Source organism: Dermacentor variabilis, unplaced genomic scaffold (genome assembly GCF_050947875.1).
Source record: "Dermacentor variabilis isolate Ectoservices unplaced genomic scaffold, ASM5094787v1 scaffold_14, whole genome shotgun sequence".
Classification (NCBI taxonomy): Eukaryota; Metazoa; Arthropoda; class Arachnida; order Ixodida; family Ixodidae; genus Dermacentor; species Dermacentor variabilis.
The window spans coordinates 5,221,247-5,247,822 of NW_027460302.1; the positions used below are offsets into that span (position 1 = coordinate 5,221,247).

General features: G+C 46.9%; 1 protein-coding gene across 3 annotated transcripts in view; it reads left to right on the top strand.

The window, feature by feature from the left end:
- LOC142567798 (uncharacterized) overlaps nucleotides 1-26,576 on the top strand; it is a 70,520-nt gene that overhangs the window by 24,138 nt on the left and 19,806 nt on the right. The gene's annotated exons all lie outside the window — the stretch shown is intronic.

Sequence of the window (26,576 nt, forward strand, 5' to 3'; positions counted from 1 at the left end):
ACTGTCTTTAGTCTCTGTGTATTTTCTACATACCACCAAACTTAAATGTTTTCCTTAGGGTTTTTCATGTTTCATTCCTGGTAGTTAATGCCCATTACAGTGTTGAAGATGTTTGCATGCTTTTTTCTTCTACGCACAGCACTTAAAGAAGAACCATCCTGTCAGCCACCTAGGTCTACTCCTTTTGCTCAACTACATTTTTTGGCCCGATGATGAGAAAGACTTCTCTACCATACCTGAAAGTCATGAAGAAGTAGAACAGAATTACCGGCTGCGTGATATATCTGAAACATACAAATTATTTTTTTTCAGACAAGATTCGAAACATGAGTTCCAAACTTATTAGCTTTCTTTTGCCATTTTTATAAGGCTATTGAGTAAAACCATCTTCATCGTCAATTACTGACTGAATTCATCTTTGATAGCAGCAACATTCTTGTATCATATAGCCTGTGTTGATGTTGGGAAGTGCTTCCACAATAACAGCCTTTAGGAGGTTTTTATCTCTGTCTAGCTGTTCGTTAGTCTCCTTCCCAGTAACCCCCGCCATACATATGGCATGCAGATTGAAGTATTTGGAACTAGGGATGCTACATCGAGGTTGATGTAGCTTCAGAAATTTACCACCGGACACTCTTGAGCCATGCAGGTGTTGTGGAAGCAAATAAATTATATAGAGTGGTGCCTAATGACATCGTGCCCAAAAAGCTTTACTATGTCGCCTGGGGCTGCTTGGCTAAGGCCATAATTGGCTTTTGAGGGTTCTCACTCGTATCACCCCCTACCTCCTGGAGAACTCAACCACTTGAATGGCACCTTGCCACGGGCATCAGTTATTTCTTTTTGTCACAGATGATAATTAGACACCATTTCTTGTCTCACCCCGAAAACAATGTGGTTCGTGACATTTCAAGAAGGTGGTGACCTCCAAGTTACTGTGGTTAGTGTGTAAGGCGACTAGCACAACATGAAGTCCGTCAAGAAGAATGCTGCCATTTCCAAATAAGTTTGCTAAATAGGTCACAGAGGTGATTGTGAAGCTGAAGTCGAGCGCTTAGACACATTGAGAATTTTTATGGTTGTGGAGACTCAAAGCCGCATCCTCAAATACTTTGCGTAGCTTGCATTACAATGTTGAAACTGGAGCCTGAGCCCTGTGCACTAATATTTCACTGATTTGTATGGCTACTTTTATCGAAGACGAAAGCCAAACTTCTCCAGGTTTAGGATTGGTTTTACGACATCTATGACTGAGCCAACTCCTTGGTGCACGCTTATGGTAGTGATGACGAAGCCATCAGGAGCACTCCACACTTTTATGGATTAAACAAAAACTGAACGAGCAAGTCCTATAAGCATCATATCCAATTCCTGCAGAAAGCATACCCTTCAGATATTACGTGCCACAGCTTGGTGTATGAAAAATTGATGCCCAAATTCAGGGTTTTGGCAAATCCCTGAGAAATGACGGAAAGTTCTTGACCACCTTTACAGCACCGCTCAGTTGGTTTTGCTTCAACTGCTCATGCGATTTGGTATCTGGCGTGCCCCAGATCAAACACAATGGTATATGAATGATATTCATCCTGAAGTTATATGTGTTGCTTGTCATATGGTCGAGGTTATCAGTTGGTGCTCAACTAAACAGCTACACAACGAACTCCGCAGTACATTGAGGGCACCCACTGTGCAAGAGCTACCATCCACAAAGAGAAATGTAAGTTTGGCATCACAATAATATCCTACATGGGGCACATCAAGAACGAAAACAAGCTCAAAGCTGTCACAGACATGCCAAGACCATCCTCCAGAACTACTGCTGCTAATGGGCATGACCACCTATCTAGGTTTATTCGCTCCTAACATGACAAACACTACACCCATTGCCCAGCATGCTGTTTTCAAAGCATGGTTTATCTGGAACCAACACAGGTTCCAGAATTCTCAAAATGTAAACAAATACTTTCTTCAGATCCAGTGCTTGGCTGGTGCTCCTCAAAATGAGAGACCAGCTGCTAATTGCAGCTGATGCTTTGTGCTGTGGTTCAGTTGCAATACTCAGCCAAAAGCAAGACGATGGGCAACATGTTACTAGATACGCCTCAAGATATTTTGCAGAGACAGAATGCCTGGCCATGCCCAGATATAGAAAGAAGTGCTTTCTTTCTTGCAAGCTCGAGGTAATTTCTATATATGGGGCAACAATCTGTTTCCCAATTCATAAAATGTGCACATGATTCATGCATTATGAGGCATAATGTACATCTTAGGCAAAGACTTTCCCGTAGCTGATACACTGTGAAGTTCTCATGTGAAGGAGAATAACAGGCACCACAAGGGCCTACCAAGATTGAAGGCTATGCATGCTTCCTCTCCCACCTTCTTTACAAGAACTGAAGAAAGAACAAGTGCTAGATTAATGTTGCGGCCAACTTTGCATTTTCACTCGGAAGAGCTGGAAAAGGTGTTGCAAAGTCTGAAAGAATTCTGGCTTTACAAGGACTATGTAGTCCAAGACATGTTGATGGCAGCAAAACCATCGCGGCCAAGAAGCTACAGGAGCTTACCCACCCAGCACTTCTCACTTGAAGGCCACTTTGGAATCAATAAATGCCTAGCAAGACGACAAAGTACTGCATCATAAATAGATACAAACAGCAAATGTCTTCAGGTCATGTCGTACATGGTTGCACCACAGGGCTAAGGGAAGGGTGACACTCCTGCAACTTGGATTCGGAGAAAAGCTGCTACAGAAGTTCACTATGGACATATCTTCTATTGGAGGGGTGTGGTGGCTCATCGTCACAAAATACTAGTAAGGGTATCCAGAGCTAGTACTGGCTAGTTTGACAGGACCTGTGGTTGCGACTCAATGCCTTTTTGTTTTCACAAGGCGTGCAATAGTGTAGTGGTCCTGAACCGCAACAAACTGTAGCTTGCAAAGGGGCGCAGTTTGCTGTTCGCAGAATTCATAAGAATTCCAACAAATGGCGTGCAATCCACGCTACCAACAGCGCAATGATCTCACAAAAGCCACCGTAAACTTATCCAAGAATTCCCTTGAGACGTCAGGTGATGCCTACAAGACACACGATTATAGACTGAGCCTTCTGAAACATAGCTCCTCGCTAGTGTAAATGCTTACGAGCCGAAGGCTTAGGGCTACACTTCCAGCTACTGCAGACAGCTTCTTTACACAACTCCCGGACCGGAGGAAAATGAAAGTGCATGAGCAAAAATGCTGGCAGACACAGAAAACTTACTCTGATGTTGAGCATGGCATACAAGATCTACCCAATTTTTATACAGACATCAATGTCCGCGAAGTTGACCTGGAAAATGCAGGCACACTTCAGCAGCCAGGAGATAAGCCAGGTGATAGTGGATAGACACAGACAAAAGGACCATTAATCTCAAACAGGACACAACCAGTGCCACTGCCTCTGGCTACATAATCGAGAGTTCGATGAAAGTTCGGCTGGTCAGGCATGGAAACGAAAAAAAAACGTGATCTAAGAAATAATAGTCACACGACTATTATTTGCCGAGCATGCGCAGGAACATAGATACAAGATTGACTGGGACGATGCCACTGTTGTTGCCAAAGAAAAGAACATGTCATCAAGGCGGCTGCTAGAATCTCTAATCATTCAATTGACGCCAGCTTGCAGCTGTAGTTTTCACACATTTTTTACACATGGTACACTTCGGTTCTTTTCGGATTTACTCTCCGACACATTTTAAACTGTGCCACTACGCACATGCCAACATTTCGTCACAATTTCTTTAAAGCGGCATTTAGTTCATCGAGTACACCGACAAAACATGCGTGGAAACTCTTTCGAGCACCTGTCTCAGCAATCCCTGCCGCCCTCCGCTCCCCCCCCCTTTTTTTCTATACCGCCGCTAATTAATGCAGGCATGAGTTAACCTCCACATACAAATCACTCTTGGTGTGTCCCTTATTCACTCCGAATTAAAAGTTGGTGCTGTAAACTTACGTACTTACAGTGCTATACATCGCGGCTGGTCGCGTCGCAATCCCGTGTTTCTTTAGTTTTAACACCCGTTCAATGCCTATGTAGAATCCAACAATCGGTTTGCTCTGGCGCAGTTAGAAGACGATCGTCGTCGTGCTCTTTGCACACCACAAACGCGCCACACACACACACACACACAACTAGATTGCGCAAAACGCACTGTTCCACCTTGCATCGCTTCGTTCGTGGTCGTGCTGTTTGCGTGAACGAACGCGTCAAGCTCGCAACTCGATTGCTGTTTGCGCACACCAAACGCCAAAACGCGATCTTCCACCTTCATTAGTGGTCGTGCTATTTGCGCATACACATTCGTCACACACGGAACTAAATTGCTCTTTGCACACACCAAGTGCGTCACACACACACGCAACTTCAATTGCCGTAAAACGCGCTGTTCCACCTTGTATCGCTTCGTTCGTGGTCGTGCTGCTTGCCTGCACGCGCAATGAACCGCCTACCCTGCTGCTCCGGCGAGTTGGCACAAACAATACTACCCTGCGCTATGGTATATTTCTATGGGCCCCGCACGCGCGCGCATGGGGACTAGGGCGTTTCAGGAGCTAGGCGCGTTTTTTACACGACACCTAGGGACCTAGGCTCCCCTAGGGCGAAAAGTTACCTAGATATATAGTTCCCGTTGGTGCGGCGGGGGCGGCGCTGCAGTCGACCGGCTGCACAGGCGAGCGAATGTAAATGCGCAACCAGGACCGTCCCAGGCAGCTGCTCTCATGCCCCCGGCCATCGTCTGCTCTGGCGTCATCCGGCAGCGCGATCCGGCTATATTTAGCGGCACAGACGACCACGGCATGGAAGACTGGCTCTCCGAATATGACCGCGTAAGCGCCTATAATAAGTGGGACGACCGCGCCAAGCTCTCAAATGTCATCTTTTACTTGACAGATGTGGCAAACCTATGGTTCCGCAATCATGAAGCCGATTTTACCACCTGGTCAACGTTCACCACAAATTTGGCTGAGGTCATTGGCCGTGCCGCCGTTCGCCGGCTTCGCGCAGAGCAGAGCTTGCGTGGTCGAGCTCAACGCCAGGACGAGACCTTCACTAGCTATATTGAAGACGTGCTCTCGTTCTGCAAGCGTGTCAACTCATCTATGGACAAAGCTGACAAGATCAAGCACGTCATGAAAGGCATCGATGGCCATGCCTTCCAGATGCTCGTCGCAAAGAGTCCCCGGACGATTGCCGAGGTCATACAGCTTTGTCAGCAACGACGAGCTGCGCAAGCAGCGTGCATCAACACGCGCTCCTCAGCAGGACACCGCGGATTTATCTCCATTGATTTTCGGCCGCGACGCTGCCGACAGCTCCGCTTTCACGCCGGAGATAAAGCAGTTCATCCGTCAGGGGGTCGCACGCCAACTCTCTCTGGCGAATAGCACACCCGAGCCGCCGACAACCTTGGCTCCTTCGCTTCGTCACGTCATTCAGACGCAAGTTGCCCCGGCGCTGCCATCTTCTCCAGCTCCTGATGCCTACTGCGCCACCGGCACATTCCATGTGCCGCCGCCACCTTCGCGTCCGATTGTCGTCCCTAACTCGGCCGCTCGAGCCCCTGTCGTCAACTCGTGGCGTTCACCTGATAACCGGCCAGTCTGCTATTCCTGCCATTTTCCGGGCCACGTAGCACGATTCGGCCGCCGTTGCAGCCCCCATTTACCTGACAGTACAGGCCTGTACAGCTACAGGCCTGTTCGACTTCCACGTCAGGACCCATCTAACCTTCCTCAGGACTCGTCTTACAGTCGCCTCCCTTCGATTCACGCCGGTCGCCTTCCCCACGCCGCCGATCCATTTCGCCGATGGTTCGCCGACTCAGCCCAGCCCGAGAGGAAAACTAACAGTCGCAGTTCCAGAGGTAAGAACTGCGTTTACGTCGAACATTTCAAGGCGTCATCCTGCACCGGCGAACGAAATTGAACTGTCCGTAGACGGTGTCACCGTACACACGTTTATCGACACCGGTGCAGCCGTTTCTATTAATAGCGAGAAGTTCTGCCGCAATTTGAACAAAGTGACTATACTCCTTACCTTTCCTCTGCGTACGGCAACCTCGCATCGCATTCAGCCTTCGCGTCGTGCACAGCCCAGGTCGTCATTTAATGCTTTATGTATGTTATCGAATTTGTCGTCCTACCTCGTTCGTCGCACGATGTTATTCTTCGATGGAATTTCCTAGCTGTCAATCCAGCTCTTATCGACTGCGCTCGTGCCGAACTTACATTATCAGTGCCGTGCTTTGACCCTGACGACCATTATTCTCCTAAAGTTGTTGCAGCCTCTGACATCGATATCGTACCTTTCTCCGCCGCTCTGGCTCCTGTGTCATGTAACTCTGCTGCGAACTCACCTGTTCTGTTTACGCCGTCGGGCACTTGTGGGCGCCGCCGGAATATCTGCTTCCGTTTGCTGTCGTCACTCATTGCGACAGTTCTGCTGCCCTTTACGTGTGCAATGCGTCCACCTGCTCGTCATCCCTACTCCGCAGCGAGTGCCCGGGTACCTCTGAACCTTTAGGTTGCGTTCTCCCGGCCACCATGTTTGATGATATGGCATCACTTCCGATTTGTGCCGTCACTCCTCCCCCGCGAACGATGCCCCTGTAGACGTCTTCGCTCGTGCCGTCGACGCAGAACTCACACCTGCGCAGCACACGTAAATCATCAAGCTCCTCCAACGTTTTCGTGCCTCATTTGACATTGTCCACCCATCCTTGGGCCGAGCGTCCGCAGTCGTTCACCGCATCTACACCGGTCAACAAACACCATTGCGCCAGCGTCCATATCGTGTTTCGGCCGCTGAACGCCGTATCATCGACCAGCACGTTGACGACATGCTGGACCATGGCATCATCCAGCCCTCTGACAGTCCCTGGGCATCTCCGGTTGTCCTCGTTAAAACAAAAAAAAAACGGCTGCCTTCGGTTCTACGTCGACTATCGCCGCCTTAACCGAATAACGCGCAATGATGCCTATCCTCTGCCGTGCATCGACGATGCCTTGGACAGTCTGCAGGGAGCGGAATTCTTTTCCTCGCTGGATCTACGCTGCGGGTGCTGGCAAGTGCCAATGGCAGAGGCCGATCGCAAAAAGACAGCCTTGTAACTCCTGATAGGTTATATGAATTTACCCTCATGCCGTTCGGCCTCTGCAACGCGCCTGCCACTTTCGAGCGAATCATGGACACCATTCTTCGAGGGCTGAAGTAGAAAACGTGCGTCTGCTATTTAGATTACATTGTGGTTCTTTTCCACCGACTTCGCGTCGCACCTCCGCCGCCTCGAGCAAGTCCTTGCGTGCCTCTCCACTGCAGGACTACAACTAAATTTGAAGAAATGCCACTTCGGCGCTAGCACGCTTACTATTCTAGGCCCTGTAGTTTCAAAATACGGTATCCTCCCGGACCACACGAAACTTAGCATCGTATCCGAGTTCCCTAAACCAGCCACCATGAAAGAGCTTCGCCGCTTCATCAGCCTGTGCTCATATTTCCAACGCTTCATCCGTAACTTTGCCTCTGTCATCGTCCCCTTGACACAGGGTCTCACCGGCCGTTCTGACCTATCAGCCTGGTGCCCGGCGTGCGACGACGCATTCCAAGAACTGCGACGCGTTCTCACCTCTCCTCCAGTACTGCGACAATTCGATCCCTCTGCTCTGACTGAGACCCATACGGACGCTAGTGGTGTAGGGCTCAACGCTGTTCTTGCACAACGCAAGGATGACTTCGAAGAGTACGTCGTCGCGTATGCCAGCCGCACCTTTACCAAAGCCGAGGCGAACTACTCGTTTATGAGAAGGAATGTCTGGCCATCATTTGGGCTATCGTAAAATTTAGTCCTTATGTATACGGGCGTCCATTTGACATCGTGACCGACCATCATGCTCTCTGCTGGTTATCTTCACTAAATGATCCAACTGGTCGGCTCGCCCGTTGGGCATTGCGCCTACAAGAGTACGACATTATGCAAAAAAGAAGTGAGGCGTGCAGACAGGACACAAGAGTAGAGAAGTGGACAACACGAACGCCGGCTATCAACTGAAGGGAGCACGGAGGCGAAAAAAGAAGACACAAAACTCATCTGCGCATGCTCAGGAATGGTAACACCACGTGTAAGTCGGGTACACGTGCCGGTCTACGTTAGAGATAACTGTTAAGGCACTTAATCTCTTCCTTATGTAATAATCGAAGGCTGACTCACGCACGCACCTCCACCATTATAGATATGCCATGCCTCTGCCATAAGACGCGTATCTTCATTCTTATGCCTGTACAATATCGCGCATTCATCTAACTCTGGCGTACAGTTACGATCTCGGCAATGTAGCGAAAGATTAGAAGGTGATCCACCGGTTAACGACCTTTTATGTTCCATTAGACACTGATTGATACACCGGCCCGTTTGCCCTACGTAGAACTGGCCACAGGTAAGGGGATTTTCATAAACCACACCCATACGACAGTCAGTAAAACTGTTGTTCTTATTGTGCTTCACTGGACAAATATCTGTTCGTTTTTTGCCTTTTACCTGCTCCTTTTTTCTCTGTACGGCAGCGCATATCTTACCTAGCTTATTGAGCGCAGTGAAAGCAACATTAACATCATATCTACTTGCAACTCTTTTAAGCCTGTGCGACACTAAATGAATATACGGAATAGCCACTACTCTATTCCGGTTGTTTTGGTAGGCGGTGAATGAGGGCATGGAAAAAGTTCGGGGGGGGGGGACGGGCTGGAGCCCCATACCCCCCCCTGGCTACGCCCCTGCGAGTACGCGTTGAGCATGTGCTATTCAACAAGCTCCGCAACCAGATTGTAGACGTGAAGGATCGCTCAGAAGAAACGTTCCCGGAAGTAATCTGCAACATTCCACGCGAATGCGGTAATTCCTGTTACATTGCTGAGACGGGAAGCTTCACTAGACGACTCGAGCACAAAGGCCATCTGCAAAATGATCACCAGGCATTCAACGCACTTGCGGGGCATATAGTACACAAGAGTCACCCCTTCATCGCTCGGGAAAACGCTGCAATCATTGCTAAAGAAAGAAACGCGACAGCCAGACTGCTGCACGAATTCCTGGGCATACAGCCGACGCCAGATAAAGGAGGGACGGAAACATGCTTCAAGTTTATCCGCATTCATTAGGTCGTATACTACGTACTTAAATGAACAACGGCACTGTGTTTGATGCATTGTAAACATGGAACCTACATACGTTTCGAAATGTAAAGCTTTTCATTTCTGGCTTGGTCAATGACCCTTATTTTTCATTAATATACCTACTTCCTGACCAGACAGGGTTTTTTCGATTTGATTATGATCTGAGGCTTGTCGAAATTTTTTCTAGAGTTTAGAGTTGTGGGACTCATTTAACGTAATGAAATGAATAGTCTGAAATATTATGTCGCTACCTCTTTAAAGCATTAACGTGTATCGTCCAGCACTTTAATTTTAATAACACACCGTGATTGTTTTTATTGCAATAATAAAAAGGCAGCTATAAAACACAAAGAAGCACCAGACGAATCTGCTGTATTCTTGCCCAGTCCTCGTCTTTTATGCTCGCGTCTGGTGACGGCAACGTCCGAGGAACATGGCTAAAGATAGGATTGCAAGTTTGTGTGAGCCGTGTTCATGTAAGTAAAATTAGCACACACACACACACACACACACACACACACACACACACACACACACACACACACACACACACACACACACACACACACACACATATATGTATATGTATATATATATATATATATATATATATATATATATATATATATATATATACCACAACAAAAGCAGTTCTGGGTCCGGGTAAACATTCACAGTGAAGTAGACGCGCGTATGAAGCGGTTTATTGACGTTTCGGTCCGGCCTTCATCAGAGTCTGATGAAAGCCGGACCCTGGCCAAAACGTCAATAAACCGCTTCATACGCGCGTCTACTTTACTGTATATATATATATATGTATATATATATATATATACAGTGTCCCCACTTAACTTGAAACAGTAACTTACAAAAAAAAAAAAAGACGCGTCGGGAGCGAATTGAACCGAACGCATACTATTCGCGATAACTTATAGTAACTCGAACATTTTTTTTTTGTTTTCCCCTAGCTCACTAATTAACCAAGTTTAATTACCCAACCTTTTATCTATTCTTTGAGGACCCCAAGTATGATACGCAGATTTGTAGAGCGCCTTCAGAGACCGCCGATCGGGTTGTTTCCTTTACGATACGTCTCAGTAGACCTTTTTTTCGGTTTCCAAAGAAAGCCCGCGAAATATTGTTACGTATAGCTGGAGCCTAATATAATATACAATTTATTTACAGGGAAGCTGACGGAAGGCTGTTCCGCAGCAATATGAAAAAATCCACGTGAGGGAGCGTTCACGCAGTGGTATCGTGTTGCTCGCAAGCGTGCGTTCGGTGAACAAGGTAGGCTCTCGTCGGATGACGTCGAAAATGCATGCTGCTGGCCGAGCGCTGCCGATGAGATAAAGAACGCCCTGCAGCTTCCTCGTCGCCAGTCACGATGGCCGTGTAAGGTCCATTAAAACGCGTGAGAATTTTTTCGCATGAGCCGGAAACAAGATTCCGAAGAAGAGCTTCATCGCCAGGAGAAAAAGCCAGAACACGGCGAGTCGAGTGATCGCGGGCGTCGTGGGAGAGGCCGGTGATAAGGCGGGCGAGGTGGACGGCAGTCTGCGAAGCGAGACAGAAACTGCTCCGACCAAGGGACTGCCGCGGGTACAGGAGTCGTAAGGAGCGATACGTCGTGAACGAAACTTGGTGAACGGCCACATAGGCGGAAAAAAGGTGAAAAGCCGATGGTATGTTGCGCATCCGTGTTATAGGCTCCCAGGTCGTGTGGTCGGGGCGGATGTATATCGCAGTCATGTCGGAGAGGGTACGATGAAGATGCTCCGTCAAGTCGTTGCTGTGCGGATGGCAACTGGTAGTCGTCTTGTGAATTGTGTTAGAGGCGCGCAAAACTTCGGTAAGGATAGAAGAGAGGAAGACGCTGCTGCGGACGCTGAGGAGAACGCGCGGAGCGCCGTAGCGTAAAAAAATGTTATGTAGAAAGAAATCGGTGGCTTCAGCAGCAGTCCCCGATGGTAGAGAGGCTGTCTCGGCGTAGCGTGTTAGGTGGCCTACGGCCGTCAGAATCCAAGGACTGCCATGTGGGGTCGCGGGAAGAGGACCGTAGAGGTCTCTTCCAACTACTTCGAAAGGCGAAGCGGGACAAGACAGAGGTTGAAAAGAGCAAGAAGGAGCTGTTGTCTGTCGTTTGCGGCTTTGACAATTAACGCAGGATGCGACGTGCTTCGCAACAGCTGAAGACAGGCTAGGCCAGGAGCAGCGACTTCGTATTTTGTCGTAAATACTTCTTTTGGTAGCCTAGATAATTGGCCGTCGGATGATCGTTGCCGGGACCCATTTGTTGCCACCAATGTGCTAAATGCGATGTAAAGCCCCATTTTGCAGTTTCAATTGCTGAAGTTGTCGACGAAGTCGGGCGTTTAGAGGCGACGAAGAACCTTCCATGCGTTGGAGAATAGTTCGACAGTATGGGTCGACACCTTGGTGGGACACAAGGACAGATGGGCTGTCGGGTCTCAGCCAATCGAGGGTTGCGACGGGTAAAGCTGGTGAAGAGGACGTGGGACGTACGCCAGTATGGAGAGGCGATGGTGAATCGTCATGGTTCGGCAAAAGGTGGCGTCTTGATGCTTCTTTCCGGTCCTGTAGGCGACATCGAGATCGTACTCCTGCAGGCGACGCATCCAGCGACCAATGCGTCCCGATAAATTCTTTAGCGATGAAAGCCAACACAGTGCGTTATGGTCGGTAACGACTGTAAGATGCGACCGTGATGACATGAACGAATTTTTGCACTGCCCAAACAACAGCAAAGCAGACCAGCTCGGCTATGGTGTAATTCTTCCCTGCAGTGGTTAGTGTACGACTAGCGTAAGCAATTGCTCATTCGCAAAAGGTGTTGTCGCGTTGCAGTAGAATGGCATCGAGGCCATGAGTACTAGGGTCAGTGTGATGGATGGTGGGCGCGGTCGGATCAAGTAGCACAGCAATGAGTTCGACATCAAGGCATGTATTAAAGCCAGGAAAGCATGTTCACATTCGTCGGGCCAAACGAACAGCGCATTAATGGCGAGGAGTTGATGGAGCTGGGACGCAAGCGCAGCGAAGTTGGGTATGAAGCGCCGGAAGTAAGAAGCAAGTCTGAGAAAACTGCACAGGTCTTTCTTGCGTAGCGGACGTGAAATTCAAGGACGGCGGCGAGCTTCTCAGGGTCCGCTGGAATACTTTCTTTGATGACTAAGTGCCCCAGAACTTTGTTAGTCTTGCTGGCGAAACCACTTTTTTTTTTTTTGCTGAGCTGCAGCCCAACGTTTTTAAGGCAGGCAAGGACTTCATCAAGACGTTGCAAATGTTGTGAGAACATGGCTGAAAACACTACAATTTCGTCAAGATAGCACAGATAGGTTTTTCAATTCAAACCACGCAAGGCATTATTGACCATGCGGAAGGGGGCAGGCGTATTGCAAGGTCCAAAATGCATCATATTGAACTCGCAGAGCCCCTCTGCGGTAGCAAACGGCGTCTTTTCTTTGTCGGATTCGAACATCGGTATTTGCCAGTCGCCTGATGTAAGGTCAAGTCTAGAAAAATATTCGGTGCCGTGCAGCGTATCTAGTGCATCGTCGATCCGCGGCAAGGGGTATACATCTTTGGTAAACTAATTATATACACAATTAGTGCCAGAAGGTTAGGAAAAGCTTGCGCCTGATGGAAAAGGTTTATCATCGCAGCAAAAGTCAATAATGTCCTACTTATGTCCTATATATCTAAAATGTGAAGGTGGTTCATACTCGGTCCCCTCTTATTTCTAATCTTCATTAATGATTTCCCAAACTGCCTAACTTCTACAGAATGTCTTTCGTACGCGGACGACACCACTATTTACGCCTCACATAACGACATCTTTACGCTAACTGACCTTTTAAAAGATGAACTAAATAATGTCAGTAGTTGGTGCACAAAATATAAATTGATAATTAACCCTCAGAAAACAAAGGTTGCGGTTTTTAGTTCACACAGTAAACCTCGACATAACCTTCTACCACTGTACATAGCTTCTCACCCAATATTACCATCTTATGAGGGCTCATTTTTAGGTGTTCAATTAGACTCCTTTCTAAAGTATAATTTACATGTCAGCTTCATAAAAAAGAAGGCTGCCCATGGTATCAGGGTGCTTTCAAAGGCCAGACAGTACTTTCAAAAGCACACTCTCCTGACATTGTATTATGCCTTCATTTATAGCCATTTAAATTACTGTATCACTTCTTGGGGTCCTACATATCGCTGTGATATAGCTCCCTTGCAGCACATCCAAAATAACGCTGGCCGTATCATCGCTTCAGCTCCTTATAACGCTCATGTTACCCCCATCTTCACTGAGCTAAGTATTCTCACAATAAATAAAATTATCTGGTACAACCACAGCGTCGTTATTTACCGCCTTCTTAAAAACCCACAATTACATTATATCATTGGCAGGAATAGTTTTGCTAATCCTAACACTACCAGGTTCTCTTTACAAAATAACCTTTTACTTCCGAAATCACGCAGCAACTTTGGCAAACTAACTGTTGGTTTTGCTAGTGTGAAAATGTGGAATAATTTACCTACTCACGTGAAATCCTCACCTACATTATCGTCATACCAACGTTCACTGAGAGCTTATATTAATACCCTGTAAACTGCATCTATTCTTTGAAGTATGTTTCTGTTGCTTATTATGTAATTTATTTGATGTTGTGATGTGTTGCCATAGGTTTTAATACTTTAACACTGTAGAAATTGTGTAACCCATTCTTTGTTTATAACCGCAACTGGCGCCTTTTTATTTATATATTATTATGTAACTAAGAACAAGAGGTCCCGCTGCAGTTTATAACTGTGGGCCCTCTTTCTGTATAACTTCTACTGCATGTATGTACCACTAATGAATGAAGCAATAAAACTTGAAACTTGAAAACTTGGAAAAGTGTATAACAAATGAAGGGGTACTTATTACTGATATAAATGTCCAGAATTTGTACCTCTGATGAAGCTAGCAAGTTGCAAAGAAAGAGCAAGCTCGATATGCGTACTTACGTTCTCATAAACTTGGCGTGTGCAAACATGAATAGCATGAGAGAACAATATATGCTCTTGATTTGCAGTGGGCAAACAAGATTACCTGGTTTTGTATGCTCGATTGTTTGCAATGGTGGTTTCAATGCACCATAATTGTCATGATTAACGTTTTTATAAAGGCGGGGTAAATCCCCGTTTTGCTTTCATGGACCAAAAATTGTAAACTGGATTTGACAAATGCAATATAGAACAGTTCTACATCACTGAAACACGTTTGTACTCACTGTTATGATTCGTGTGGCTTTGTTTGATTGATTGGCGCCGCTGTTTGGTTGGTGAATGGAACTATGCGGGACACTTACTCCGGTCCGCTATATTATTGCGATATTATTTTTTTTATTATTTATTTCCATTAACTTAAGGATATAAATACATTACAGAGGCGAGTGAAATACATAGTAAAAGTGAACACGAAAAATAATAAAAACAGTGATAAATATTAGTGCTGGATGCTACTGTAGCGATCGACGTCGCTTTAGACGCATTGCGATGGCATACGTCATTTGGCGTATTTGTTCCGGCTTTTTGTCCACAAACACGTACGGCTTGCGAAACGACAGAACTTGGTTTCATTAATGCAATAGCATTATATGTCCCAGGAGGCAGAAAATCTCGCGTGATCAACCGATGCTTCCAAAAAAGTCGCAGTTTCGCCGGAAAGGCGAAGCACCGAATGCGATGGCAAATGGCTAGATAGCTGTACGAATTAAGGATAGTAGTTTTATCGGCCTTCTCCGCATGTAAGCAGTCGCTTACTCACTAAATTAGGAATGATATATAATGTAAGCACGACTGGACGATGACATAGAAACAGACACACAGAGACAGCGCTGTCTTTGTGTGTCTGTTTATTTCTGCGGCCTTGTTCTATTGCGATTACCCATTATCATCGATACAAACCAACTAGCCCGCCAGCATGTTTTAACTGAATTACCAAGCAGCGTGTCACGAGCACGAAGGTCAACATTAACACATCTCGCTCCGATGAGCTCAGAAACTTGGCGTCAAAATGATAGACTGAGGAATCACGGCAGTAGCAGTGATCAAATTGACATTCGTGTATCTCTCGCCCCAGCGTGAACGAAACATCGAAAGCACAGCGCATACGAAACTACGCGCACTCTGCAAACATCGCACATGGCGTTGAAGATCAGGTCTGCCCGGGCGCGCACTTTGGCAATGTCGCAGATCGCTTTGAAGATACGGCGCCCGCACGGCCACGCCGTAAGCAGCATCTGCCTCACAAGAACGCCCCTCCCCTACCTCACCTCATCCCCGTGCCTCGCGCGCCAGACGAGAGGGCGCGCTTCCTGCCCGCCGTCCTCGCTCGCACAAGCGAGATTGAGCCACGTCCGCTCGCTCACGCTCGCACCCTTTCACTCGCTCATGCAGCACGCGGCTCGGCCTCGGAAACTCCACCGCTTCGGTGGCAGTTTAGGGGAAAGTCCCTTGATAATATGAAAGTAGCGACACTCTTTGAACTCTGCCGCCGCTGCGCGATCTCCTCGCCTCCTCCTCGCCCCTTGCGCGTTCCCCCGTGGCAACCAGTTTTGCCCCCGTTTTTCTGCGCGACGATTGGTCTCCTTGCCGTTGCCCTTGGAAACGCGCAGATTTTGAGTTTTGCTTGTGTTTTTCTTTTTCGTTGGCGCCATTTTCCTCCTGAGCACGGCTGGCTCTGCGCGTTAGCTTGGAGTAGCGAACGTTGTACGCTGTGTTTCCCGCTCTATGTGCTAGCGCTAGGCCGGGCTATTGCGCATATAACTACAGCAAGAAGCCTGAAGATGGTTATGCCGTTTTTATGATACCACAAGGAAAGCGTGACGGCTTGCGCAGGAAGCAGTGGCTGCATGACATTGGCCGAAAGAACTTTGTTCCGACAAAGAACAGCGTTGTTTGCGAGCTGAGGCGTTTTTCTTATAGCTCGTAGCGAAGCATCCCGTAATGCTGCATTTTTTTTTCATTCTTCTGGCCTGCTCACCCGCGTGTTTGTTGCGGTTGTCCTCAGTATGCTTAATATTCTGGGGCGGCTCCATCACTTCGCATGTCGCTAATTGTTGTTATTCAGTCGGAAGTGCAGCATTATAGATTCTGCTTTGCGCCCTGAAAAACTTAGTCGCAAGTTTACCCGTGGTTTTGCAGGTGATATGCGTTAGCTATTCAACATTGAGTTTTTTTAAGTTTTAAGGCGAAAGCCTTTATATCTCTATGTTTCAAGGTCGCGTTGTAAACTGGAAGTATCACATGGTCCAAGGAAGGCCATAGGTGATCCAAAGCATATCCACCCCTGTGTAAGAGAATGATTACCCAAGATAATTAATGAACCATTAGTGATTGACATAAGGTGGATTAGGGAGGATTAAGGTTGATTAGAGTGTATTAAGGAAGATTAAGGTGGATTAGACTGCATTAAAAGGATTAAGATGCATGAATAAAGATTAAGGTGGGTGGAGGAGGATTAAGGTGAAGGGTTGATGGAAGGGTATTAAGACCGATTAGAGTAGATTAGGGTGCATGAAAAAGGATTAGAGAGGATTGAGGTAGATAAAGGAAGATTAATATGGATTAAGCTTGATAAAGGAAGAATAAGATGGATTAGGGTAGATTAAGGTGGATTAGGGACCATGGAGCTGGATTCGGTTTGATAGAGGTGGATTAGGGTGTACTAAGGCAGATTGCGACTATTAAGTAGGATTAAGTTGGATTAAGGCGCATCAATAAGGGTTAAGGTGGATGAAGGAGGATTATGATGGATTAGGGTTGATAAAGGAGGCTTAAGACCGTATAGGGCAGGCTAAGGTGCATTAAGGGGCGATGTAGGTTGATTAGATTGTATTAAAGTGGATTGGGAGTATTAAGCTGGATTAAGGTGGATGAAGGACCATTAAGGTGGATTAGGATGGACTAAGGTGAATTAGCGTTCACTGAGTATTAAGACCGATTAGTCTACCATAACCCTCCTAATGCACATTAATCCACTGAATCCACATTCATCGACCTCAGTCCTTCTTCATTTACTTTAATCCATCATAATCCACGAAAGTCCTCCTTTATTCACCCTAATCCACCTTCATCGACCTTAATCTACTCTAACCCTCCTTAATTCACTTTAATCCTCCTTAATCAACCCTAATACTTCCTAATTCACCTTAATCCAACCGAATCCACATTCATCTACCTTATTCCACCCTAATCCTCATTTATCCACTTTAATTCACCCTAGCCCACCATAATCCTCCTTAATGCTCCTAATCCTCCTTAATCCACCCTTACCCTTTTTCATGCACTTAATCCACCCTAATCCACTATAATCGTCCGTAATGCACCTGAACGCACCTTCATCCACCCTAATCTACCTTCATTGACCTTAATCCAACCTAGTCCTCCTTTATGCACCTTAATCCACCTTCATTCACCCTAATGCACCTTCATCGATTTTAATCCACCTTAATCCTCCTTAATACACTCGAATTCTTCTTAATCGAATCACCAATCAATCATTACTTTGCTAATCATTAATAATCTCTTATACGCGGCTGCGCATGCTTTGGTTTGCTTCCCGCCTTCCTTCGGTCACGTGATATTTTCTGTAGCTCACAAAGGGACCTTGAAACAGAGGTCTAAGGCTTTCGCTTAATAAGCCACACACAAAGGGATGTGTCACAAGCAATACTAGATCAGACGCACGAAGTAAAGCATCTGATCACATGGCAGAAAAATTGTCTGGAGTATAGAACTCGCCTCAACACTCCCTTTACATTTGTATACCACGTCCATATGGCTTTAAGAAGAAACGAACCTTCTCATAAACGTTTCCTACAGCATTATCGGTGCTGTTATTAGCAGTTCTCAATATTTTCAACCCCACTGGGGCGCGCAACTGGCCCAAAATAACACGCCTCCATAGAATCCTGTGGCCCGTCCGCGGGAGGAAAAGCGCGCCGTGCGCAGCCGGCGGGCGAGGAGAATCGAGGAGGAAAGCGCCGTGAGGAGGAGAGTGTCGCTACTTTCAAATTATCAAGGGGCTTTAGGGGGAAGTAGTGTTCCTGTATATGCTCCCGCAGGGAGCAGAGTTGCGCATACGTCCGCCGTCGTGATCCAACTCTGCAGCGAAGCCACTCCTCGTGCGCGCAGGAGCCAAATGCCGCGCGGTGTTCCGCCTTTTTCTCTAGTGGTCGCGAGCTACAAGCGCCAATTGTTCGCAGGCGCTTAGCAAAGGGCACTTCTTAATACAGGCTACGCTCGAACGAGTCATTCGTGCAGTCGTAGGGGGTGGGCTTCCAACCAACCGAAACTTTGTATGTACCTATGTAAACACGCATATACAAACACACACATGAACGTACAAATAGGGGGTAGGACCGCCTTCCATTCCCCAAAATAAAATACTCCCGTGGCTCGAACAGCTCCAAAGTTCGCTCGCAAACGCGCAGTACGTTGCCACAAAACGCGGTGCAATGATTTTCAGCATGCATATGAAGTTGTCTTATCACTGTCAGAAAGCAAGAAATGTTTTAAAGAGTTTAAAACTTCACACACGTAAGGTGGATACTTAGCGCATTTTGGCTGCCGAAACCAGCCGATTAATGACCGTCGCCAAGAGAGCTATCGTGCCTGCAGTTATGTCAGTGACCGTTAACAGAGCGTCATTTATCACTAACCATCGTTCACAACAGCTGCACGTTTTCGATACATGCGGTGCAGACACAGATTTAAGCGCATTTCAAATGTTCACATGCGCACATTTTAAGCAAAGCTTGCTTTTACGATTCATTCATACCGCAGACTAATCAGCTATATAGTAGCAGCAAATCTGCAAGCAGAAAAAGATTCAAGATGCAAGAGCTTCTAGATCGAATTTATTTCATACAAGGGAATGCATGAACGGCTGCTGGCAGCAGGCCAAGTGTGCTGGTTCTTGGAACCTTGGGGGCAGAATTCAAAGAAACTGGAAAGGCAACAAGCTATAATAATAATAATAATATTTGGGGTTTTACGTGCCAAAACCACTTTCTGATTATGAGGCACGCCGTAGTGGAGGACTCCGGAAATTTTGACCACCTGGGGTTCTTTAACGTGCACCTAAATCTAAGTACACGGGTGTTTTCGCATTTCGCCCCCATCGAAATGCGGCCGCCGTGGCCGGGATTCGATCCCGCGACCTCGTGCTCAGCAGCCCAACACCATAGCCGCAACAAGCTATTAAGAGTAGGTTATTTTTATTGCACTAATCACATCAAGATGGCAAACTTGCAGAGTAATTATTCACACAGTGCAGACTGTAATCTGACAACACATTTTTCTTGATCTCTTACCACTCGGAAAAAAGCCAGTAGTTGAAGACACTGTATCAAATCAATGAAATCACTGAAGCAGCTTTTGGCCAAAAAGCCAGGTTACAAAGCTTTGTGACCTATCACATCAGAGGCAAGGAAATTTTACGTCATTGAACAGTGCATTCACTCCACTCCCGCCCACAGGAAACAGCATTCACCAAAGCACAACGTAGATTTCTAGCGTGTTTAAATGAACGACAAGTTTTTGTTCCACTGGCCGATACATGATGCTCACAAGCTAGCACACATACAGTTGCGGCTACGCTTCTATGGCAGCAATTAGTTAACAAAATAAATAAGCCTGTGCACTTCAAGACAATAAATTGACTAGAATCAATTTTACTGTTCTCAAAACTTCACACGGAGAAGGAATATATTACAATTATCACAGCTCGAGAGCTAAATATGCATATGCCAACTTAGCACCCGTTTTATCCTTGTTCCCTTGTGTGCTTTCTGCAACGATGTCCTAGCTCTTAAGAAATTGCGGTTGACGAGAGAGGTACATATTATTCATTTCAATTTTAAACTCTGAAGGGTGCATTCAAACTCAAGAAGCCCAGACTTGTTAGCAACAACTCTCTCACTATAGTATCAGTGTGTCTCCAGCTAGTTTGCTTGGCTGAAGCATTTACTCCTATCGCCGACTTCCGTGCGGTTTGTGCAGTATGGTGCGCCGCACCCCGTCATACTGGAATACAAGTGCCAGTACGATGTGTTTCGTATCACTTCACCAAGGTGCTTGACTTCACATCGTCGAATACCGTACCTGAAACCCGCAGCTGCTCCTCTCAACGCACGATCGACGGTCCGCTGATTGCAATGGCGATGGCACTGACGGAAACGACAAATTCGCATGAGTTGGCGATGCGCTCGTAAAGTTGGCTTCGCAGCGACGCGGATCATTTGACGTCATTTTTCGCGCTCGGCCAATAGCGGTGCGAGCGGCGCCGGAAAAGGTATGCGCAACTCTGCTCCCTGCGGGAGCATATACAGGAACACTAGGGGGAAGAGGTAATTGGTGCCATCTATCAGGAGGGCGGGAAAACAGCTCCGCTTACTTTGAGCGGTCCCCTACATCAGCGCACGCCCACGTGCGCGCCGATCCAGGAGGCCGTGTCCTTCGCCCCTTATTTCAACTTCTCTCCCCTTGCTCTCCCTCACAACTCCCTCACTTTCGACTCTCCCCGCGCGCGCACGCCGGCCCAGCGCCAGCTTAACCCGCTGCATGAATTTCATGCTTCGTTATCTGCTGTGCTCAGGAAGCCTGCGCTGCTGTGCGTTGAGTGGTGTGGGCAGTTTCAGTTTCGTGGTCCTCGATATCTGTGTGCTTTTGCTCCGCGATGCTTCACCAGTTTGACGACTCGCACCGCTTGTGCATCGTGCAGTGGTGCACGAATACTTCAAAAACAAGCCCTGCAAGGTTCTTCCGGGTGATTAAAGACAGCAGCTTAGCGCGCAGATCTATGGACATAAGACGACGCATGTATACGAACACGACCCTAGTCATTTGTGTGATACATGATGCTCCGGACGTCGTTGCGCCTTGATTGTGCCACACGTTCCTCTTGCCGGTAGAGAACGTTGGCAAAAAGATGTTCCTCCTCATTGTCACCTGGTCAATCACTTGTTTTTCTGTGCCAAGCCTCATTCTGCAACTTCAGTAACTCGCCCAGCTTTCCATTCCGCCCTCACTGCTTTTTCTGTGAGTCACCGTCTACAAACGCACTAACAGCTGGAAAATTACATTTAGTGTTTATGTGTCGTCTGAGTAAGTGCGGATAGGAAACCGCACGAACCTTAATGTGTAGGCATAATACACTTTTTCCTGGATATGCCGATTTTTGCAGTTCGTGTTTATTACACGAAGGAGTGCCCAATAGGTACGACTTAGTGCCTTAAGTGACGTAATTTTACTGCTAAGCCTTGCATTCGAGGTGAAAGTCATGTTGGCTCATTTCACCTGGTCTTTGATAGAAGAATAGGCCTTTCTACGAATGTTTTCTGTGTGCTGCTAGAAAAGCGGACTACCTTCTGCTCCCCCTTGCCACCGTTACTCAAGTTGTGGCCAAGTGGAAAATCAATCAATCAATCAATCAATTGTATTTACCAGAAACAATAGGAACTGGAGGGGCACCTGGGCAAAAAGCTGTCGCAGCAGCTTGACGGAGGCCCAGGATTCCTTACATGGCAGTATCACTCGTATGATATGTATAAAATAATGTGATAATGTATATTTATGTTTTTAATACAATGTTATTTTTGTTCGGCCATGTCTTTTTCATTTTGTTCAGTGGTAATGAACACGTTACGCATTTCATATAATCTTGTGCAGGTTTATAAGTAAGTTCTTGTTTTTTTTTTGTATGGCTGTGAATAAAACAGTCTTAGCATTTTATTCTATATCATAGGTATTTTGCGTGTCATTGTTTTTGTCATTACCAGTGAATTTTCCCTTTCATTAGTTATCATGACTGTGTCATACACGTCGTCCAGTTTTGTGTAATATCTTAGTAAGTATATCAAAAGCTCTCAGTGCGAATATCAGCAGCTCTTCTGCACTTTGGTCTGTGGGACATTATATAAATATCTTTTATGTGTGTGTACACGAAACGGCCTATGCGCCTACTTGAGTTTCATTTATTCTTTTGTTATTTCACTGTCTGTGAACTTTCTGTTGTTGTGTAGTCATATACATCTCATGCATTTTTAACTTTTCCTAATTTTTTCAGCGTGTATCATACCAGTTGAGTTATGTGAAAATACTTGTTTTCGGAAACGTAAGTCGATAAAACGAAGCCAAAGATCTGTTGTGTTGGAAGTGGAATTTATATATGTTCTGGCATATGCTAGCATGCTCTAAGTATGGACAGGACTGCGTGCGTGCTAACGCATAACGAACCCACGGCACAGCACGCGCCAGTTCACATACAATGATAAACAAATACGCACCGCTCACAGGCAAAAAAAAAAAAAGCCGAACTGAAGGTGCGCGGGGCATGGGGAAGGGTAGAGAGGGCATAATAAAAATAAAAAGAAAAAAAAACAAAGAGCGCTAGGGCGAGGACTTCGGAGGCACCACGCGGACGCTGTTCCTGTTGCCGTGACAACGTAAACAATCATGTGCGCCGCCAATTCGCCAAAGTATCGCCCTCCTGCCAGGGCTGTAACTGAGTGGGACCTTGGCACTAGCGTCGAAAGCGCGTCTGTTAAAAAACAGCCAATGGCAGCCATGCGGAGATTCACCCCGAGGACGCGGCGACGATTTCATCGCACTGGGATTTCATGCGGACCCTCACGGCGACGGCAGAAATCCGCCTGGAGTGTCGATATAATTGCTATCGCAATAAGATGGCCGACGGCGCAAAGAGTACAAGCACGTCAAAGCTGCATCGGATTGACGTCAAATTTCTCATGGAGGTTATGGCAAAAAACAAAGTATATTACGCTTTTTAAAGGGGTTGGGACACCAAATTTTGAGGCTATAAAAAGCATGTTGTAGGCTGCTTCAGTATGCAAGGACACCCAGAACGAGCTATTGGACGCTGCAAACATTTCAAAATAATTTTATTTCAGCTCCAAAAAGGCATTAAAAACTCCTTCTCGTGGTCGAGACCCATCGCTAGCGCGGCAGTTATGATGTCACAGAGGAGGAACGAAAATATAAACGTCATAGCGCACTAGCTCAAAAACGTGACGTATGATGAGTAGCGATGAAATGCCGATTATGGAGCCTGCTGAGCCGAGCGACCGAGCATAGCCTCCAATATGACCGAGCTACAGGCATATAGAAATCCTTTCATAATGCAAAGAAGGGGTAAGGCGAGCAGACACGGACACAAGAGGAGAGAAGTGGACAACACGAACGCCGTACGGCGGCCCGCGAACGGCAAACTGCGTGTAAGCCGGCCGACTCCTAAAGGGACCAGGATATGCGTCGTTCGTGTTCTCCCCTTCTCTCCTCGAATAGTCGCGTAGTTCGGCAGCTCGGAGTGGTCCCTCGTTCGCTTGGCCTTTCTCAATGTGAGGGCCCGTCCACGTTACCGGCACGGAGACTCGCCGCACGCCGTTTGCCGTTCGCGGGCCCCCGTGCGACGGCGGTTTTGCTCGCGAACGGCGAGATTTCCTTGCCGTAGAGAGGACGGGCCCGGGACCCATTTGTGCGGCAGCCGTACGGCGAAGCGGCCAATCCGCGACCGAGGAGTGGTCACTCTGGCACCGACGGCAGTCTCACCGCCTCTGATCGTTCGGCGCCGCCGATATCGTCGCTAGGCCTTTTCCGGTTCACTTCAAAGCTAAAGCTTACGGCGCTTCGCAATGAATCACCGACTCTCACAAGCCGCAATGTATTCTTACCGTTGTTGTCGCTCTTCGCAATAGTTATAATAATCGCGACATGCACTTCGAATCGCCAGTTGTTTACCTTCTCTGGGAGAGCAAGCGTAAGCGCGAGCAGACGACGCGGCATCGTTTTACGTCACTATTTTTAGTGGCCCACGTGACCAAGCCATGTTGCGTTTCCTCCTCTGTGACATCATAGCCTCCCCCGGAGGCCAGAAACCGAAACCGGAATCGCTCGGTATTATAATGCAATTGTTAAATTATTTATCGGATATATATGAATCCCACTGTGTGTATCGTGCCCGCTGAAGCATGACGCAACGTTTGTATTAACAAACGCATGAACGAAAATTCTGATGTCTCCAGCCCTTTAAAAGAAGTTACAAATTTTGGTCTGGTGGGAATCGAGCCCACACCTGCAAAGTGCGAGGCGAGCACGGCGGCTCCACGGCTGCGGGTAACGTGAGCCTAGTGCGTGCGTCATTGCACACGTCACGTCGCAGCCACATGGACGCGACGTTAAAGTGTCGTAAGGTGTAGTAAAGGGAATTAAGTTGAAGTAAAGTGAATGAACGTGAAAATAGTGGCTTGAGGTGGATTAACGTGGATTAAGGTCGGTACAAATTGGAGCTAAGAGGATTAAGGTGCATTGCAGTAGAGTTGTTAAGAACACGTAACAATGTGTGACATCACGTATCATGGTCACGTTATGTTCGAAAGTAAAATTGGTTCCGATACGCTCATGAGTGAAGTCACCTCACGTGTCACGTCATGAACCATATGCTGGAGAAATCACAATATGAAACCGCAGCTCTTTTCGATGAGTTCTCAGTGGTAGCGGTCCCGCTATTATTGAACGCAGAGAAAGAAAAGTGAAGGACGGAACGCAAACATTAAATGTTTAATGGTGACAACTTATAGAAGTCACAATACTTTTGCATTCAAATAACGTAAGGATACTTATGTGAGTGTCAATTTTTGCTATAGTAATTTTGACTGACATGCATTATCCACAATAACTCTAAGTATGGACAGCTAGGCTAGTTGGTTATGATCAGCATTATGAAACATCGTTCTAGCGCACACAATTGAACAAAGTCGAGAAGAGAAAGACAACGGGAACGCCGGACTTCAACTGAATTTTATTCATGGAAAACAGGGCTTTATGTACACAGGGGGAGGGATTGGGGGGCTGCTAGTGCGCAGGACCACTCACAAATATTTCCTTGTTCGAGGCAACAGTCATCACAGGTGTCAAACCAAAATAAGAAAAAAAAAAAGAAAATCTTTTCCCTCTCTTTTTACATCACTCAGTACAATCTTGCTCATCCCCCGCCCTACCTAGCTGATTCTACACACCCGTTTGCCCTGAGATAATCAAGTTCTTTTTTCCCCGAGTACAACAGAAGGAGCTCTGACACAGTAATCGTTTTCATTGGAGATAGAAAACGCTTCAAAAATTTCCCGGTTTTTCTGATTGCTATATTTGCGCAACACACTTGTACTGGCAGTACAAGCCACGGTCGAAAAAGCAAATTCTGAATTATCAATCGGCCCACTCCAAGCTCGTAAAAAGAGCTATAGCAAAAAACTGCATCCGCTCTGCTCTAGGGAAGTCATGCGAACATCAAGTTCGTGACAGCGTCGACGCCCAGCTAAGGCGTCTGGAGAAGGCTGGGTTCCACGGAGAAATCGTGGCCTCGGTGGTAGAGAGCCAGATTCGCGAGGTAAAGGTTGGTGGGAGGCGCAGGCTGATAAAAGACGCACGCCCGCAAAAGTGCCCTGTCGTAGTGCCCTATTGGCACCAGGTTTCTCACCGCCTCAAGAAGGTTGGCGACAGGTGCGGGGCGCGTGTTGTGTTTTCAGCACCGGAAAAGCTGGGACGAATGTGTCGCCTAGTAAACGAATCCCAGAAGAAGCCAGCCTGCAAAATAAAGCACACCAAAGCTCTCGTTGAATGTGGCGTCGGTGTTGTGTATAGTATTCCCCTCGCCTGTGGGAAATGCTATATTGGCCAAACCGGGCGCTGTCTGAATGAACGCTTGCTAGAGCATCGCAGGAATGCTACTTCACCAAGTGGCGCTGGTCATTTAGCCGACCACATTCGCCGTTGCTCGCACAAGCCAGCATGCAAGGCGTTTTTCGAACGAACACGTGTGTTGCGCAAATATAGCAATCAGAAAAACCGGGAAATTTTTGAAGCGTTTTCTATCTCCAATGAAAACGATTACTGTGTCAGTGCTGCTTCTGTTGGACTCGGGAAAAAAGAACTTGATTATCTCAGGGCAAACGGGTGTGTAGAATCAGCTAGGTAGGGTGGGAGATGAGCAAGATTGTACTGAGTGATGTAAAAAGAGAGGGAAAAGATTTTCTTTTTTTTGTTATTTTGGTTTGACACCTCTGATGTCTGTTACCTCGAACAAGGAAATATTTTTGAGTGGTCCTGCGCACTAGCAGCCCCCCACTCCCTCCCCCTGTGTACATAAATAATAATAATAATAATATTTGGGGTTTTACGTGCCAAAACCACTCTCTGATTATGAGGCACGCCGTAGTGGAGGACTCCGGAAATTTTGACCTCCTGGGTTTCTTTAACGTGCACCTA